The sequence below is a fragment of the Calliopsis andreniformis genome, chromosome 4, assembly GCF_051401765.1.
Source record: "Calliopsis andreniformis isolate RMS-2024a chromosome 4, iyCalAndr_principal, whole genome shotgun sequence".
NCBI lineage: Eukaryota > Metazoa > Arthropoda > Insecta > Hymenoptera > Andrenidae > Calliopsis > Calliopsis andreniformis.
In genome coordinates, this window is record NC_135065.1 from 7,413,508 (window position 1) to 7,432,306 (window position 18,799).

At 42.9% G+C, this 18,799-nt stretch overlaps 1 protein-coding gene across 1 annotated transcript in view; it reads left to right on the plus strand.

Annotated features, from left to right (window-relative positions):
- Positions 1-2,331: 2,331 nt before the first annotated feature.
- The window catches only part of N (neurogenic locus Notch protein), a 150,214-nt gene continuing 133,746 nt past the window's right edge, over positions 2,332-18,799 (plus strand). The window contains exon 1 of the mRNA XM_076376116.1: positions 2,332-2,436. The gene's annotated coding sequence lies outside the window, so the exon portion shown is untranslated. The remainder of the gene's footprint in view (positions 2,437-18,799) is intronic.

Below are 18,799 nucleotides of genomic sequence, written 5' to 3' on the forward strand. Positions count from 1 at the left end.
ACCATAAATCGATCAATTAGAGAGATAATCGCGGTAATCGATCCGCTCAAAGGGAGTCGCGCCAGAATCGCCGAGTCGAAAGTCGCTGTTTTACTTGGTTGATTCGCACGAGTCCACTCGGCTCGCGGAAGTCGCGAGTATTTTTTTCACGGGCCGCCTTTGCGCGGGGGCACGTGCTCCCCTTGACAAATAAATCTAGGGGCGGTAGGAATTCAGCTGGATGGGAGGGATGGGGAGGGAACGAGAGGGAAGAGAGGCAAGGGAGAAAGAGAGAAGTTTGTGCCTGCTGGATAATTGGCGGAGAGCAATGCGGCATTTTGCTGTGGCGGTACCTTTGGAACAGTGGCTCTCATGCCTCCATCTCTTGCTTCCATGTCTTTAACCCTTTGGCTCGAAGGTCGTCGTGTAATCGACATCGCGTTTCATTTAACAATTGAGGCGTGGGGATGTAGGTGCTTCCTTTTATTCAGCTCTCTGATATGTCAAATATTGTAGAAAAGATTTTGCTAATGTTATTTATATTCTATTATCAGTAATTTAAGATTTATTATTGTTCTTCAATGGTACTTTTAGAAAAGAAAACGTAGGTTTAAAATGGAGCAGGTGTTGTAGAATGTCCAAACGACTTAGTAATGTAACATCTTCACCTTATTTCTTAAAATTAAAATTATAGTAAGTACATGTAGTAAGTTGAGTATAAAGTATGACAGAAGTTATCAAATGGTATCCAAAGCCTGAGTAAGTTCTATCGTGTTAGATCAGGAGATAGATCTCGAATGCATGAGATAAGGTCAGTTGATTGCATAGTTAATATTAGTGCGTGGTAATAGAGTCCTGATTGTAAAGGTGAGTCAATGCTACATGTCACATAACAAGGTTATATATAATATCTCTCTTTTCTATTCTCTAAAAAGTTACATAATTAAGGTAGATCCATCTTAAAGCTAGTAACTCTACAAATGTATAAATTCCATGATAAATTTAGTACACATCATTTGAGAGCACAATGAATGGAACCGTAGAAACACAAAATACCTAGTGTAAAATATTATAAGTCTAATAGTATCAGAAAGATAGTCGCCACTTGAGTATCCCTTTGTTTCTCCGTGACACGAGATCCAAGCACCACTGGCGCGTAGCGGGTGCACCGTGGAGATCGAGGAGCAAAGACATCTTAGATCCAGGAGAACGAGCAACGACTCCGGTAATTAGTTCCACTAATCAGTGACCTGGGGGATGGGAGGGATGGGACTTTAGGTGAACAGAACGAGTTGGTCAGTGTTACCGCCATCTTAGACGATATCTTCCCTCGCCAGGGAGCAGAGCCCAACACGAAATACGAAGCAAATTCATTCTTTCCTTCGTTGGTGATTTCAATCGACGAGATTCGCGAGACTGTCAGCATTCAATCTCCCTTTAACAGAATGCAAATTTATTTATTTATTCGATTAACGGGACGGACACAATTCATACGGTACCCTGGATTTAATGAGAGCTTAAGTTTATGAGAGGATCCATAATCGATGGGATATCTGCTTGAGAATATTTTTTATGGGGTTCAGGAATATTAAAGAGAATTAAACTTGTTTGGAATTGAAATTAAAAGTGCCTGAAATGGGCACATAGAAATTTCAGAGGTTTAAAATAATGGTAATTGCATATTAACCCCTTGCACTTCCTGCACAAATTTTCATTCTTTTTTAATTACGTGTTATAGAGGTGACGATCACTCTATAAAAACTCCCAAAGAGAACGTTACTGTGCATGAGTATTTAAAGACTTTCACGTTATTGAAATATATGAAATACATTAAGTAAAATTCTGTAATATAATTTCGGCTATAAATCTCATCTCAGACGATTATACAAAGTGAGTCACGCAACTGTATCACCTGAATTATCTTGTGAACACTTTATTGCATTAACAAATCTTTCAAACAAAAGTAGTTTGGTATCAAGAGAATCATACCAAAAACTTTCGTTTGAAACATTTTTTCAACAAATAATTTAAAGAAAATTCAAGTGATACAGTTACGTGGCTCAATTTGCATAAGGTTTACAAACACCAATGAGAGTAACATTTCATATCAGTTAAATAAGGAAGTTTAGGTATTTCATGCATCACCAATAATGTAAAAGTGTGTAAATACTTATGCAAGGTAATACACGATGCATCGCGATGCACTGTTTTGACCGTTAGTGTCGAGGATACTCGTCACATACTTTTTCTTTGCGTTTCAGGGGAGCACTGCGAACGACAAGACCACTGTGCCTCGTCGCCGTGTCGAAACGGGGCCGAGTGTCGGTCGCTCGAGGACAGCTACAAGTGCACGTGTGCACCCGGCTTTACGGGGCCGAATTGCGCGGACGACATCGACGAATGCGACAGGGATCCGTGCATACACGGCTCCTGCAAGAACATTCACGGATCTTACAAGTAAGTCGAACGACATCGTTAACGGCCCCTCCCAGTACTTTACATATTCTCTTTGAACGTAAATTGCGCTCTCGCGTCGATTTCGAGCGTTTCCGATAAAACACGACGCAACTCAATTTCGTGGGGCCCAGAGATTTCTTCCGATATGTTTCCTTTCTCGCTGCTTTCTTGTCCTGTTTCTTTTTCTTTTTCTTTTTTTCAAATCTTTTTCCTCCTCGAGTCCCTGGCTGATACGGTGACAGAAGATACGTATCGTTACTGTAGCGAGCTTAACATAAACTTTTATCACCGACCCGAGGAGATTTTTATCTTGATGCATCAGTTTGAGAGTCTACGTATGATCGAGAAATCGATGGGATTGAATCGCGAATACATGGTAAATGTATTCAAATTTTCAAATATTCAAATATTTAAATTTTCAAATTTTTAAATATTCAAATATTCGAATTTTAAAATACAACATAGCAACACCAACATGCAATTAATATTACACTAACGCCACCAAAGTCCATAAAAATCGAAATGCTACATATCTCAAGGGTCCCTCAGTCGATTAATATTTATTATCAGTACTTTTATTTGCTGTTATGGAGCGTGAGAGGAGATTGACAGATTGACAATAAGTATTGATTATTCTGGGCCCCCTTTAATCGAACAATCACCTCCTCGGGCAGTTGTACTCTGCTCGTTTGCAACACGAAGTTCGACGACGATGACGAGCAGAAGGCAGAAAGAAAAAGGGAATGGTCAGGCATGCCGCGTCGACCTCTCGAAATATCGTCGCAGATGGGCAATCGTGCCGATGAGGGTCCAGAGAATCGCGGTAGTGTCGTTCGTCTTTGCCGCAATTACCGATTGAACACGGACGCTGGGACGTGGAACGCATAACGACGTCGAACAACAAGGATTCATCGAGTCGATCCCACGGCCCATTACGGATTTGCTCGTAATTTGACGTTGCGACGCTTCAAAAATCACTTTTCTCTCGCCTCGGGGCGAGACTCATTTCGATCGATCTCTCAGTCTCAATATTCCTCTTGAAAACCTTGTAAAAGATACCAGTTACGAAAAGCGAAATTGTGAAATCGACTTTATGACTTACAGCTGCTACGAATACTAAAATTCTTGAAATTCAGGTAAAAAATTTAAATCAAGCTTCAAAATTGAAGAGTGAAAATAGAAAAGACTGAAAGTGCCATTTACAAAAGTGTTTCTTTTTTCTCCATAAACAGATAAAATGTGTCACGATAAAATATGTGTTTGGAGCGTACTATAAAATGTCAGCGTGTACCATCGTTGGTACACACGGCCTGAATGGAAAGTGTAACGTGTACCACAGGTGGTACTCATTAAAAAAAATAATTATCAAGCAAAGATCTGAAGCCACGCAATAAAATAAGATAGGAAAGTGTTCCAAAAGGCACCACCTAACTTTCGAAGCCGCGAATATGATCCAAGTCAGACTTTCACGGCTGTGTCGCTAGTAAAAACAACCAGCAGAAGGTAGGAAAAACAAGGGCGTATCGCGGAAAAGAAACGAGCTCGCCGAAAACTGGTTCCAGCAGACGACTTGAGGGCAAGCAGCGCGGAGAACATAAATCCGCGCTTTGTTGAGATCGAGTCGAGATTAATCGGGGCCCGAGTCGAGCTGACTGCACGAGAGCAGATAATGTCGCTGGGTCCTACATTATATTGAATTATATCGGCTCGACGCCGGTGGCTGTGAGCGTGCGCGTACAGATTCCTCTTTCTTTCCTGAAGAAGCAGCGGTCGAAGGAAGCTTTGTCGGGCGAAATGGGTCCCCTCCAACGCTCGACATCTTCATTTTTCTATCTTTCGCGCTCGATCGCCAGCGAATTTCCAAAAGAACCACAGCGCAAGCTGTTCCTTTTCCTTCTGAGGATCGACCTCGCCTCGAAAATCCGATCGAGAAGCAACATCGCCTCGACCTCGCGCCCCGTAATCGCAGGAGCGTATTGCGACCGAATCTCGGCGATATTTCCTGCCGAAGGATACGTCGAGAGGAAAAAAAGGGACATGGTCGTCGGCGTGCACCCTTAATTGAACGGTATCTGGTTAACGCTGGCCAGGTTGCCTCGCAGTCAGATAGGAATAATCAGGCTTCAGGCTGCTAATAAATATCGCCGAGGGGTTAATCGCGCCGCTACCCAATAATTCCCTTTAACGCTGTTAATCCCCCTCTGCGCCGAGGACCTTGTAACCTTTCCTCGGCTGTACACTGTGCATGCATCGACGTACGCAATATCCCATTCGGGGTCCACCATTAAACATCGGAGCTAGGAGCCAGCGAGCCTTTCCTCACCTGTCCCGATACCTGCCCACGTAACCGACCCAGGACGAGCCTCCACTGCCTTACTCTTTACCCTATTCCCTCTCCTCTCTCGTTCACTCTGTACTGGTCTTTGTTACGCAGCCTGAGGAGCAATAATGTTCAATTGGGTCTAATAAAGACTTTGATGTGGCGTGCCTAACCGCCAGGTGGTGCTGGTACTGCTACTATGTTATTAAATAGTTACGTCGAATCGGTGGCCGAGTTGCCAGAGCAGAGGACAGACACCGCGCCTTCGCGATCGTGGAATAATTAATCGAACCTTTGGTATGAAATATTTCGCGTCGAGGATATTGTTCATAATGGGCGATAGGTGGTCGAATGGGCTATTTTGTAGTTACTCGTGGCTTGTAAAGGTGCTGCAGATTTTTGTGGGCGTGTGAGAGGATAGCGTGTTGATAGAGGATGGTTACACTTTGGCATTCTGCTTCATTTTGTTCGAGCATTATATTCGAGAGTAGTAATTGCTACCTCGTTGTTAATGGGTCGAGGTATTCGCTGGAAGCCTGGATTGAGAGGTGCGTGGGTGGTTGAAACAAGGATTTTGTTTTGCAATAATCTCTTTTTCTAGAGTTCTACTTACTTTCATTTTCTTTGATGCTGTGTGGGATATGCTGGCGTATATTGAATATAATGTGTCTGAAGGAAGGGAAAGCCTTTTGATTAAGTTTCGACCGAAATGAAAGATTTGAACAGACAGAAAATAGAAAACTTCAAATATTCAAAGTTTTAATTAATCAAATATGCAACCTTTCAAATGTTCAAATTTTCAAATCATTAAATATGCAACTTTTCAAATATTCAAATTTTCAAATCTCAAGATACAAACTGCGTCTTTATTATCTTCATTTCTCTTACTCAATCTCGAACAAAGTACATTCACAACGTTACAATTACAGCATTTTTTACACCATTATCTTACGCAACATCATATCTTTCTCTGCTTGGATTCATTTCATCCAATTCTTCAACCACTCAAGAAGCTTCTTTTTCGTGGATAGCAATCAGAGGATCCACACAGACGCGAGGGTTCAGTGCTTGTGTGCGCGTTCGAGACAGGACGTGATTTATGAAATGATCTCCCTGAAGTAGAATTTAATTGACCGAAGGCGAGGCAAAAGGAAGGTTTCACCGAGGTTCCTTAACCTTCCGATGGATCCTCGGTGGATCTTGATAAAGCGTGGCCTCCGCAGCAATTTTGGCCCTCGCACCGATTGACCCCGCAGGGTCGAATTCTTCGCGGGTTCTAGCTGAAACTTGCATCTGGTTCACCCTGCGCGATCCTGGAATGTGTCCACACCTGTTCTTTTCACCTCAGCCTCATCAGCGATAGGGCTTCGATCGGAAGCCTAGCATAGTTCTCGTTCGACAACCCCTGTTCGACGCTCCTTCCTTCCCTCTTTTTTGCAACTCCTAAATCTTCCTGAGCCATCGAATTGTGAGCAAACTTGGGCAGAGGTGGTCTGAATGAAATTATCTTAGATAATTGGAATCTTAGATAACTGTCTCAAATCTACCTAATTTGAGAATAGTTACCTGCTATTAGCTATAGAAGATAGCTACTAGTGATCTTGGTGAAGATTTATGTATCTGTGGTTATAAGACAAAGTAACTAAAGTCATATACTTTTGTCTTGAAGATACTGATGTGTACAGTTGTCAACTTCAGTATTGTTTCATGCACTCGTGTCTTTGTGAACTCTCATTTTTCAGTAAAAAAATTCTTTTAATATCCTTTCTTTTTCTTGAGTATATAAATTTTATATTCTAGATCTCAACTAAGACCTTAACTACTTAACTTGAATCTTTTGAAAGTGTGACGTAGGTCGTTTTGCTTTACAACCACAGATATCGTTCTAGATATTAAAAAGAAATTTTCCATAGCACCCCTGCATAGCACTAGAACTTGTACACAAATTTTTACTTAATCTCAATTAATTAACCCAAAAATTATACCAAAAAATTCCAGAAGACCCTGGAGAATGTTTAAAAAGAAAATTCCCATAATACCAAAAACAGTATCTACTCTATTTCCCTCACAATGCAACGCCGCTCAGCCCTGAGCGCGATTCGCGGAAACGCGCAGCTGGCTGGTCGAACAAGCGTTCCAATTAAATTACACGCTGTTTGCCCCGTCGCGCTTTTCCCTGCTCAGAGGCGGAAAATTAGAAGCGGTCGCGATCGACTCCGCGCGTTAGCGTTCATCAAGATTCGCAGCGCGGCGGTTAACCTTGGAGCCGATGTGGAAGAAAGTAATCTAACGCCGAGCATCGGTGTTCTCACAGCCTTGCCCCGGCGTCGGTCTCGCGTCTTGATGTCACGCGTCTCTCACAATATTGTATTCACAGCCGTCGAGGTGCGCGCTCGGAAGTGCGTCACGTAGTCAGCCCTGAAGCGGACCGACGACTTTCAGAGCCGTTTCCAGCGGCGACGGAGGCCTAGGCGAGGTCACTCGGGTCGAGCAGAGAGGCGGTGAAGCCAGGCCCGTTCCATCCGCTGGATCGGGACGAGCCAACGTGGGAGGGGGGAGAAAGAAAAAAATAAAGATCTCGAGCAATTCGTAGAACCCGTTTCTACGGCTGAGCGACCGATAACTACGTGTCCTGAATGCTCACCGAGAGATTCTCGAATTTCGCCGGAGGACTCGGTTGTCTAGCGATGAGCCCAGGATTCCCCGAGGCCATTAAGGGTCTTCATTTCACGCGGCGGGAATACAGAAGGCTCGGTCGGAGCTGACTCGTCGCGATGGATGCTGATACGCATCGGGATTGTCAACGTTTGAACTGTACTCGGATAGGCGATGGATGGAGACCTTCTACGTGGTCTGAATGTGAGAGGGAATGGAGTCAGAGGCGGTTTGGATTATGAATAATCAGTAAAACCGAAAATTGGGATTTTTTTTTATATATGTACAGTAGAGTCGATTATCTGGACTGGATTTTTTTCGATCTCTGTTATTTGAAGTTTTTGGCATTTGGAGTACTAATGAGGAGTTCAAGTGAACTTCAAACTATCACTTAGTAATGGCTTATCTAAAGTAAAGAAAATTGAACATGAATTTTTAAGTTAGTATTAATTCTGATAATCGACTTTCTACTGTAGTTATTTTAACGAGTGAAGATTTTTTAGAAAACATGTATATAAAGATATTATGTATCTAGATTCTAAATTCTACATGTCACAATAAGACGAAAATGAATCGTTAAAGGTACACAAAAAATGCACGACTAATGTGTCTGACTCGAGCTTGCTAGTCTGTCTCAATCTACTGCCAGTGGGCACTAGCCAGGTCAAGCGTAGCGGTGTAAGTAGAATGAGCGGTGTCACTAGTCAGACACGAGTATATCTTCAATATTCAATAACTCGAAAACTTCAAATGTAACTTCATCATTCTTCATTTTCTTCTCATTTTGGCACGTAGAATCTCAAATTCTAAAATCTCTGATATCTATTATCAAATATCCTGTATAATGCTATCCATATCGATACAAGTTCGATGGGTACGCCCATATTTATTTTCAATTATTTTCTCATTCAAGTGAAAGGTGTATGCTTGATGTGTGTGTATGAGAGTCACTCGTAATCCATTCGAACGTCATCCGAGTGACAGAGACCAGGTCGCGGCTACCTTCGACCAGTTAAGCAAGCTAAACCGCGTGACAATCGTTTTCAATCTTAATCCCCTTAAGATCCTGCCGCGGAATCGCGAGATATCACGGACTGGTTGCAGGTCCAGTTGCGGTGATTCCTGTGTCACTGTCCACTGATTCTAACAGCCTGTCTCGAGGTGTAACCTGACACGGTAATGCCTTGAATTCTCGTTAAAAATCGCCATGCAGTGACTATGGGGGACTGAGTGCTACGCTCTGACACGTTGAGAATTAATTTCGAGTTTCCTTCAATTTTGGGAGATTGATGTTAGGAAAATGGGATTGCGATTAGAGGGATATTGATATTGCTTGTGTGGGTAAGGAGGATGTGGCACGACGAATTCTATTAGCCAGATATTTTATGTCCAAGAGATATTCTGAGGCATCCTGTATAACTATGAGTAAAAAGTCCACGCAAAAAGATGATTGATGTCGTGTAGCACGTTTTAACCTCGCAGCAGGAAGGAGGATCGAGGAAGCTTTTTTACAGTTACCAATAAAATTTCCTTTTAACTTATTTCAGGCATTGCATGCCTGCACCGAGCGATAGGTTAGAAAATAAAGGTATTGGGTTTAAATTTGGTTTTATTGAATAGTTTTCTTTATGGGGCTACAAAATGTACTCGTTCATTAGTTTTTCTAGTCTAATATCAATGGGGCCTTTTGCTTCGTCACAGGTCAGATGAGCACGATACACACGCCTTGGCGTGGAAAATTAAACGTGTAAAAGGCAGATGTGATTAATGGTGTGAAACTGTCGATCGAGATCAAGCTGTCAAGGTTAAATTCCTTTAGACGTCTTGAGTGAGTCGAGGATGTAAATGAGCCGCCCATTCGTTGCTCCACATTTTCATGGACGATGAAGGAAGCCTGTCAATTTTCTATAATCTACCTGAAATTGGATGCGATCTCGAGTGATGGCTCTCGACAGTATCGCTGAAAGGTGTTGCATTGATAGCTCAATTACATGGTTATCTGTTTAATTATTATTAAAGTACGTCTTCTATTTGTGATTCACAAATACAGTAGAATTTTGTAAGCAGTGGAAAAAGATAATTACTTGTCCTATTGAACCTAGTGCAAGGTGTATCAGTTTTTTCATTTATTCTAGATCAGTAATCTCTGAGATCAGGATTCCGATTAGCAAGAAATTTTCTTTCAATGAATGTTGTAGTAATTTTTTCTTGATTCTCAATAATTTTGCGTTAAGTCTAGTATCGCAAAATAAGAAGTCTTATATTATATCAATATTTTTCAATTTTCCACATTCTCCAAAAATTCAAACATTTGAAGAAAGTTTAACACGAGGTCAAAGCTTTTTGGCATTTGTCTCATTCACACGAGAACGAAATTTCGCGAACAGCAAAACGTCCAACGGGGAAGTTGATCGTCGAGAATCATCTGACATAACGATTATCGAGTCCAACCAATTCAGGCAATTACGACGGTGGGAAAGCGCCCTGTGCTGGCGTTCCATTAGCCGCGTTAATCCGGCGTTATGCTCCTTACTTTACGCGTAGCGCATCCGTTTACGTCATGGAACACGCAGTATGAAATTAATTATTGCTCAAGTATGCGATTAATCTAAATTTGGACTCCTTTCGCGACCTAGAGAAACCCATCGAAATATCACTGAAAAGTATTCTTATTATACCATAAATAACCCTTTCTCTATGTATTGAGTTAATACATAAATTCGTGCCATCATTTCTACCTTTATTCTCTGTGGAATTATTAACATTCATCGATATATGTTATTACTATAACAGATGTCTTATAATTAATTATAACAAGTAGAAGCAAGAAACTATAATTATTTTATACCATTAAAAACACATATCCTCAATGCATAGAAAAAAGAAAAAGTGATGAGGCATTAATTTATGTATCAAACGAATAATTAGGAAACCCCGAAAGTACTTAAAAGATCAGTAGTAATAGTTCTTTAAAATTCCTACAGCTACTATTAATTCTCAAAACTAAAATTGCTACCAATGTCCTCACATAAAATACATATATTCCTCTGGTGAACATTTCTCTTCTCCTGTCGGCGCCGCAGTTAACTCCATAGTAGGTTGTACGATCCGCGAACCGAAAATCGTTATTGGCCAAATTGACAAGTGGACGAGCGAAACGAAGTCACGATCGCGATGAATAAACCGAGGAACGTCCCGTTGGGTAGTCTCGTTTCTTGTTTCGCGAGATGCAAACGCGTAACGGACACTTGGATACATAATCGATGAGATGATCTGGATCGTCGTTCGGAACAATGTTGTGCAGCAGCGCCGTGCGAAAGGGGAATGGGAATGCGCGAGAACCGGAATATCCTTGCAACATCCATTCCGCTTATCGCAACGCGTGGATCATTTTTTTCGCGATTTCCATCAGCGTTAACCATCGTCATCGGTTCGCGCAACAGTTTTCAGCCGCTGTTCATTTCCTGTCATTTTTAGATACAGTATCTGTGAAATAAAAACGGTGGACAATGGAGACGCGAAAATGGAAGAATGATATATAGCCTTGAATTTATATAAATGTCCCAGTAGCTGATTATGTCTCAGTACCTGGAAACTGACACTAATTTTATTCAATTTTTGGCTTAAATTATAAATTTTAAAGTTTTAATTTTCAATCTTTTTCTGGCTCATTTGTACCAAACTTCCCAAGATATCTTGTATTTTATAGATCCTGTATTTAATATACTACCATCGACCAGATAACCTGTATTACTGTTCATTTGTCGATCATTTTTGCTAACGTTAACAGTACTGTGTGAAAGCAGTTCAGTCAGTGATATATGTATAGTGTAATAGGCGTATCAAGGGCCCAGGTCCTTTTCGATGACCATCCACGAGCCTCTTGGTCCTCCGTCTAATGTGAAATTCCAGCGTAATGTACGAGCGTTCACGTTATGAAGCTGTAATCGAGCAACGCGTATCAATAGCTAAAGATGGAAGGTTATTATTAAACGGGAGTGTAGTTAATATTCCACGCGAGAATGTTTTCATCGCGGAACTTGATAGCCTCGTAAAGATCGTGAACGAGCAACCCAGGCCCTGCTCTCTCTTCGTCGATCAGGCTGATCTTCAGCGATTTCAATCTCCTCGCGGCGTTCCAATTTCGCGTCAATTAAGTCGACGACCCTCGGTACTTTGTTAATGGTTCCTATTAATTTTTGGTACCATTAATGACGAAACGGGCCCAGGCTCCGATAAGAGAGTCTTTCGATTCTCTCGTCAGCTGCAGATTGACCACTTTCAGTGGGGAGGATGTGTTCATTGTCAGTGACTCGATCTTAGTTATCTACATATTTTCTCGATGTACACCCCTGTCTGACAAATTTATGGCGGAGATGGCTTCTCTGAGTTCAGGTAATTTCTTGGTGGACCATTTGGGGCTTTAATAAGTTTCTAAATTATATCAAGGTGGAGTATCTACTCCAGCAGATAGAGTTGGCAGATCTATAACAGCCAGTTCATAACGAAATAAGGGATATCTGTAGATAGTGGCATATAGGATATTTGACATTTTAAATGCTTGAAAATTTGAATATTCAAATATTTGAAAATTTGTGCACTTGAATATTTGAAAATTTTTAAATTTCAGTATTTAAATATTGAAAAATTCTCCTATTTTACTCTTCATCCTAATCACTAATCCTACTTGCACATCTTGCAATGGATGGCAAACGAACCCCTTAAACCCCCGCTGCATTTGCATCCAGCAGAATTGCATGCTGTCAGGTATACATAATCTAGCGAACTATCAGCCTCAATTCACCTCTCAAAAATCGTGCAGCAAAGGGTTGACCTGCCCCGTCTCCCTTTAACCTGCTGCACCCATCGGTGCGTTAGGGCCCATAGCGAAAGCGGCTTTTTCTCTTGCGTGTCCTTTTCTGTCGTTTCCGAAGGTCCCCTTGAAAAATGGATGGGGATTCTTCTTCTCCTCCTGAGGACCCCGTTTCTCTCCGTCTTCCTCTCCACGGAGGACGATCGCTCCTCCACGGTGGCTTTTATTCCGTTCGCCCTCGACTGGGGCGGTGCACGAAATAACTGGACGTCGAAACGAATGGCGAAATTATGCCGCGGCCAATCGTGCACCCGGTTTCTGTTCGCCGCGGTGCAAAAACCCCCCTGGACTAGATTCGTGCCACGGGAGGGGGAGGACCAAGGGAGGGCTGGCGATCGTTTTGCTCCACGCTGCCTCGGGCCCTGGGCAAAATAAAAGGGCCCGAATGGGCGCGTCGCGGACGATGATAACGAGCTCGGGGACCGATCGACGATCGTGACAAACTGCGATCGATCCGTCGTCTCGGCTCTCGTCCCATTAGTTTCGTAGCCGGCTGCGCCTTTTTGCATTTGTCGCGCGCGCCATCGGCTCCTTTCTTACTGACGATTTTGCGGAGATGCTTGCGCGTTGCTCCGAAATGACTTCATTTTGCAATGTTATTAAGCATGAGGTTTGAATTGGTCTGGCTGGAAAAAGTTAAGCTGCTGAGATGGGTGTACACTACTGTGAATTAGTATTTGGACACTTTCACGTTAGTGGATATTTAGGCAATATATACACTTTTTTATTTTATACTAACTGCTGTCAATCTGTACCTGAGAGACAGACTGACTTTAGTATATTTTTTTTTTAAATTGAGTTCTTTAGAGGATCTTATTGCTTTTTCTTTATTTTATTGGGAGAACAGGTATTTAGTTTTCAATTTTAGTAGTATTTTATGGACTCGTGTCGTTTTAAACCCTTAAATTTCTGAAAATATAAATTCTGTGTTCTAGATATCAATTAAGGCTTTAACTCTAATGCAAGTTCTGCCTTGCAGCCACAGAATACACCTTCAACCGATTCTTCTATTACATTATTTTGCATAGAAAAAAAATCGGTCTTCCCTAATTTTTGATCTTATCGATCTCCATCATGCGAGGCTACCAGGGTTTCGCACACGTTCGGCGTCAGATGAAGGCTCCCGAACACTAAGGTCTTAATTGCCACAGGAATTTGAATGCTCATCGCCTGCCTAATTAATTAGCCGAGCGAAAAATAGTCGCCTTGAAAGAAGAATCGCGATTTGATCTACGATACGCTGACCCTTTCTCCATCCTCCTTCTCCAGTATCTTCGAAGCAGCCAACCGCGGAAATATCGTGAAAAGAACGACGCTCGGGGCAGGTTAACAAATTTCGATCCGCGTATACGTGTACCTGAAGATCGTTCCCGTGTTCACGCATACCGAGGCAATTTGAACATTTACATTTCCGTAAGCGGACAGCGCGAGGCGTCCGATAAAATCGCGCTAAAAAATATACGGTCGTGTTTTCTACGGTTATATTTGCCAGTAAATTTCCGAATTTGTCGAAACGGAGGGGACAAATAGAGAACGGCCATTCGAAGAGGAACTCCTGCCCGCTCGTTCCCTCTTTCTTCCTCCTTTCTTTTTTTTTCTTTTTATTCCTCGTTGCCCAGAGCCACAGGGAAGCGCGCATTCGACGCTGAATGCGCTGCGTGTCCGCTCGAAAGTCGCCCTCCCGACTGGTTCCTGGATCACTTCTGACATATTTTCATCCTCCGACTGGCGAGACCCATGCTGAAGCTTCCTCCTGTCATGGCCCGCCGCGAGAGCCATCCGATATGAATCATACGACGGAGACACATAAACATCAGCGTGTCTAACCCCTCGTGCTCGACTGGCCGGGAATCGAATGGCTTTGGGCTCGCGTGTTTTGTATTATACGCGCTACGTGTCTTTTCGATACCTGCGGAGTCGCTGGACAATCCCTCGAGACAATGGTAGGATGTATTCGTAACGGAGACACCCACACAGCTCTTTGAAGACTCCACGCGAGATAGAGTGGGTCAGAAGCCTATTGGCACACCCTGTTTTTTCTTTAAGTGTCTTTACATGTTGATGGGATATGTTAATGTTAAAATACCAAGTCTTCAGTTTAAAGAAGTTAAGAAGAAAGATAATGGGGAGCTCTTTTACTTACAGAGACACTGTGCAAAGAGAGATATTTGGGTGTGAATGGAAAAAAATGGTTATACAGATCTTGCAGAAGTCTCCTAAATAGATTTAAGCAGAGTAGATTTTTGTGGGATCTGTTGTAGACTTTTGTAAAATTAACAGAGGTAGCTTCATTATAGTAGGAGGAGCTTTGTTAAATTTTCAAAATCCACTCTTACTGATTCTATTAAAATCAAACTTGACGATCCTAATACTGCCCAACTATGAAGAAAGGCAGTAACTACAAAAAAACGTGAGACTGAGCATTTTGTATTTCAGGATAATTTTAAACATTTTATGTCTCCTTTCAACACAAAATAGCAGTAAAATATTTTGAGTATTTCTGCTTTTCTCCATAATTGAGCAGAATAGACTACAGACAGCGACCACATTCATCCCAGGAGACTAACTGTCCCAAGACAAAACTGTAACTAACGTCCACCCTGTAAATCGTGTAAATCGTGTGCCCAGTACACATGAATCCATATCAAGCAACTCATGGTTCACTGTATCACTCGTCCAGCCAATTTAGCTGTACGACTCAGGTCGCGAAGCAGGGTAGTTTCTCTCGATTTAAATATTCCCGAGGAAGTGAGCTGTAGCTCTCGAACGAGCTGACGAGATTTATTCCGGTATCCGCGGCCCATTGTTCGCTCCAGCGGCGCTGCTTTCCATAAAATAAGCGGAGTGAATTTCACGTTCTCGCTGGACCATTCAGCCCTCAGTAATCTACGTGCGATCGGGAACTCTCGAAAATCGAACGTATCGAGGAATCATTCGCAGTCGACGATGCGGAATAATGGATTAGACGGGGCAGATTTGTAACGTGGGTAGGATCAGGAAGCTCGAGGGTTGCTGAGGCTGGTTCACGGAGAGGGGGGAAATCCGGATCATCCCCTCGCGCTTGGGACCCCATCGTGCCTGCATGCCCGCAAGCCACGCCGCTCGCACAATGCGGGTAAACAAGTGAAAATTAAATTTTAAAATTGGTCACTTTTCGTCCATTGTTCGACGATTTTAAGAGGGACGGTCAACAACGTTTAATCGGAATTTTCGTGCCCGCGGCACGATCCAGCCTCTGGCCTGTTTATACAAAGGCTACCGTAAATATTCATATGAGGGGATTAGTCAGATTTCACAGGCGTTGTGCAAATTTGCACGAGAACGAGAAACTCCCATAGAAACTGAGACTGTGGAGACTTGGGCTGCATGGGAAGGTGGTGAAGCGTGGAAATTGTATTTTTGGGCGGGGGATCTTCTAGTTAAATTACTATCTATTTAATATTAGAGATGTTAATACCTTCGCTAGTAACATGTGTGATGTACTGGTTTTCATTAAGAGCCAGTCAGGTCACACATGAAGACCACTTGAAGAAATTGATAAATCCATTTTTGTTGATTTTCTGTTTCTGTTTCTATTTTTCTCCCTGGTGTGGTAGCAAACATACCAAAACTGATTGCCAGTACAGAAACTAAATTTTCTCCAAAATCTGAAACACTGAGTCAATTAATCCTCCCAAAATAAGAAGTATCTACTCCAAAAAATCGTTCTCGAAATTATCACTAAAATAAACCATTACTTTAACCACCCATCAGTCTAACACACCCATCATTCTCATCACATAGTATCTCCACCATAATCGTCCCTTTAAACTTCGACCTAATCCTCCACCAATGAATTCCCCCTTCCAACCTTCACGCCACTAAAATTTCGCACGAAAGTGTCTCCACCTACGATTTCCTCTTCGCGCCCATCGACAACTCCACAATTAGCATGCTGTGACAGGGACGCTGTGAACGTGTAACAAATTTCGTCGTTGCGCACACACACAAGAAATATCGTGTAACCATCGAATTAGCAAAATTCTTGCATACTATCGTCGGAGGGGCAGGGACCCGAGATGCACGCAATGATTCCACATCGCCTCTACTACCTAGGGCCCTAGGTGGTAGCTGAAACGAGAGACTCTTACGTGGCTTCCGTGAACGGGCACAGGATAACGCGAGGCGTAGTCGAAGGCTACCGAAGGGCGACGGAACGAGCCGAGGGGACTCTGGTTAACCAGCGCCCGCGAGGAAGGAAGACGAAGATAGAGGGACAGAAAGCTAGGAAGAGGGTCGAAGGAAGACAGATACATCAAAGCAGCGAAGTAACCCGTGAGTTAAAGGGGGAAGGAAAACAGTCACGACCAGGCAGCCGTGGGGGGAAGCGAGTGTGACGCCAGCGGAGGGGTCACTGGCTACGGTGGCGCCCCCTGAGCGGCCCAGGCCAGAAGGTAAGGTTAGTCTGTCGCCAGCCGTTCGAGGACGATACACGTTCTGTCGCGTCTCTGCCGCTTCCACCCCTTCAGTCCACCAGCGGCCGTGGAAAACGCGCGAAAACAGGTGGCTGCGCGAAGTGACTCTCTAGTGTTCATTCAGTGTTCGTACAGTAGCAACCAGTGACCTCGCGACCTCGCACACCGTACCCCCTTATCTTCTGGCGTTCTGAAAAACCGGCAAGCAAAGTATCGCGTGGAGTGGCTCAAAACTACGACCCTCGAAGGAACTATCGTCACGCAGGGAAATACTGTCTCACGAGGATTTCGATTATAATAGAATTTTCGCGATGCATCTCGAAGAGCAACCAGTGACAGAAGCTCGATGCTGAGGTCGAGATTCGCCGCCCCCTGCCCCGCTGGTCACCGTCATGGGCTGCTCGGACGTAACACAGGATAGAGGCAATTTGAGCGAGTTTAAGAGAGTTTAAGCAGCGCTCGCGTTGCCGCGCGAAACGGAGCGACGCTGGAGCGATCTCGCCACGGTTAGGTGGATCCTCGAGGCGAAACGCACCGCGACGACGGAAAGTGACGAGCGTGAGAAAAGAGAGGAGATACACGCTCGGCTGTCGTGCCTCGTGAACGGTGCTTGCTCTCCTCGCCCCCTTAACGAGTGGAGCTCGCTTGGGCGCTCGCGTGGTTTATTTGACTGTGGAGTGCTCGAAGGCTCGCGCGAAAGTGACTTGGTTCTTATCGACGATTATCGAAGCGCTGGGACCGCGGACTGTCGACTGGAGCATGAAATTCTGAGTGCAATGCGAGAAGAGTTCTTTGGTACACTGTTTTGACTCTGTTGGTGATCCTTCTCAGAAGGAAATTTTCATATGGAGTAAACGAGAATATTTATCATATGAATTCGGGGGACGTGGAGTTTGGGATGAGATTGAAGATGGAGATTAAGAAGGTGGTATCGAAGGAAGATCGATATAGGTTTGTCCTGGGATCGAGTCGATCTCGATAGAGGCGCCATTTTTCGGGACTGTGCTTTCTTGTTCCCTCCAACGACGACTGGATTATATATATTCGTAGTTGCTCAACGACTGCTTTGAGTTTGTGATATTTGAAACTAGTGCAATTGTAGCGTTGTGAACCCTGTGAACCCTGTGGAATTTTGATTGCATGTACCGTGTGAGCGTCAGTGTTTGAGTGGATATACGTGGATGTGTTTATTGGCTTTGTGATATCGTTGACGAGAGGATAGATAGAAAGGCAGAAGTTGATGACGATGGTGGTTCTCGGAAACGGAGTAAACACGCAGCGGGTCCCCGTCAAAATATGAGGAGAGTGTCCTTTTGCGATCCGTGGGAATCGATTTCGTGCGAAAATGTATCTGACGCGTGTGTTGTTGCTTCTTCTGCTGGCTACGGGCTCGAGGTGCGTTTCTATGTCCTAATTAGCGTGGTAGTTTTTAAGTTGCGGACTTTCGCGGAAGTTTGGAAGTAGAGGCTCATTTTTTGGATGGTTTGAGAGCTCTGAAAGTTGAGAATCGATCGCTATTGACAGCGATTATGTAATGAAATGACTTGAAAATTATTATTAAATTAAAATCTTTGATGATCTTTTGTGTAGGTTTCTAGTATTTGAAGATTTCAGTGGTGGAATATTTTTGAACACTTTAGTGTTGGAATATTTCAGAATTTGGGAACTTTGGGTTCTGAATATTTGAAAATTTGAAAACTGAGGTGTTAAATTATTTGAGAATTTAGAAATTTAGAGTATTTGAATATTTGATAATTTTCGATATTTGGAACTTTTAATATTGGAGTATCTAAAAATTTAGTAGTTTGAAAATTCGAAATTATTCGCATCAAAGAAATTAAATGACAGCTATTTCTAGGTGAATATAGATAATAAAGAAGGTTACACTATAAGCATTTCCATTCACAATATTCTGCTCACTGTCAAGCTCCAATTTAAGCTCACTCATCACACTGATTAATACTCCAAAAAGTTTCATCCGAGAATTGACTGGAACTTAATTTTTTTGAGTACCAAAATTTAATAAATATTTTTCATATCAATTTCTGCTCAGAAACCTCG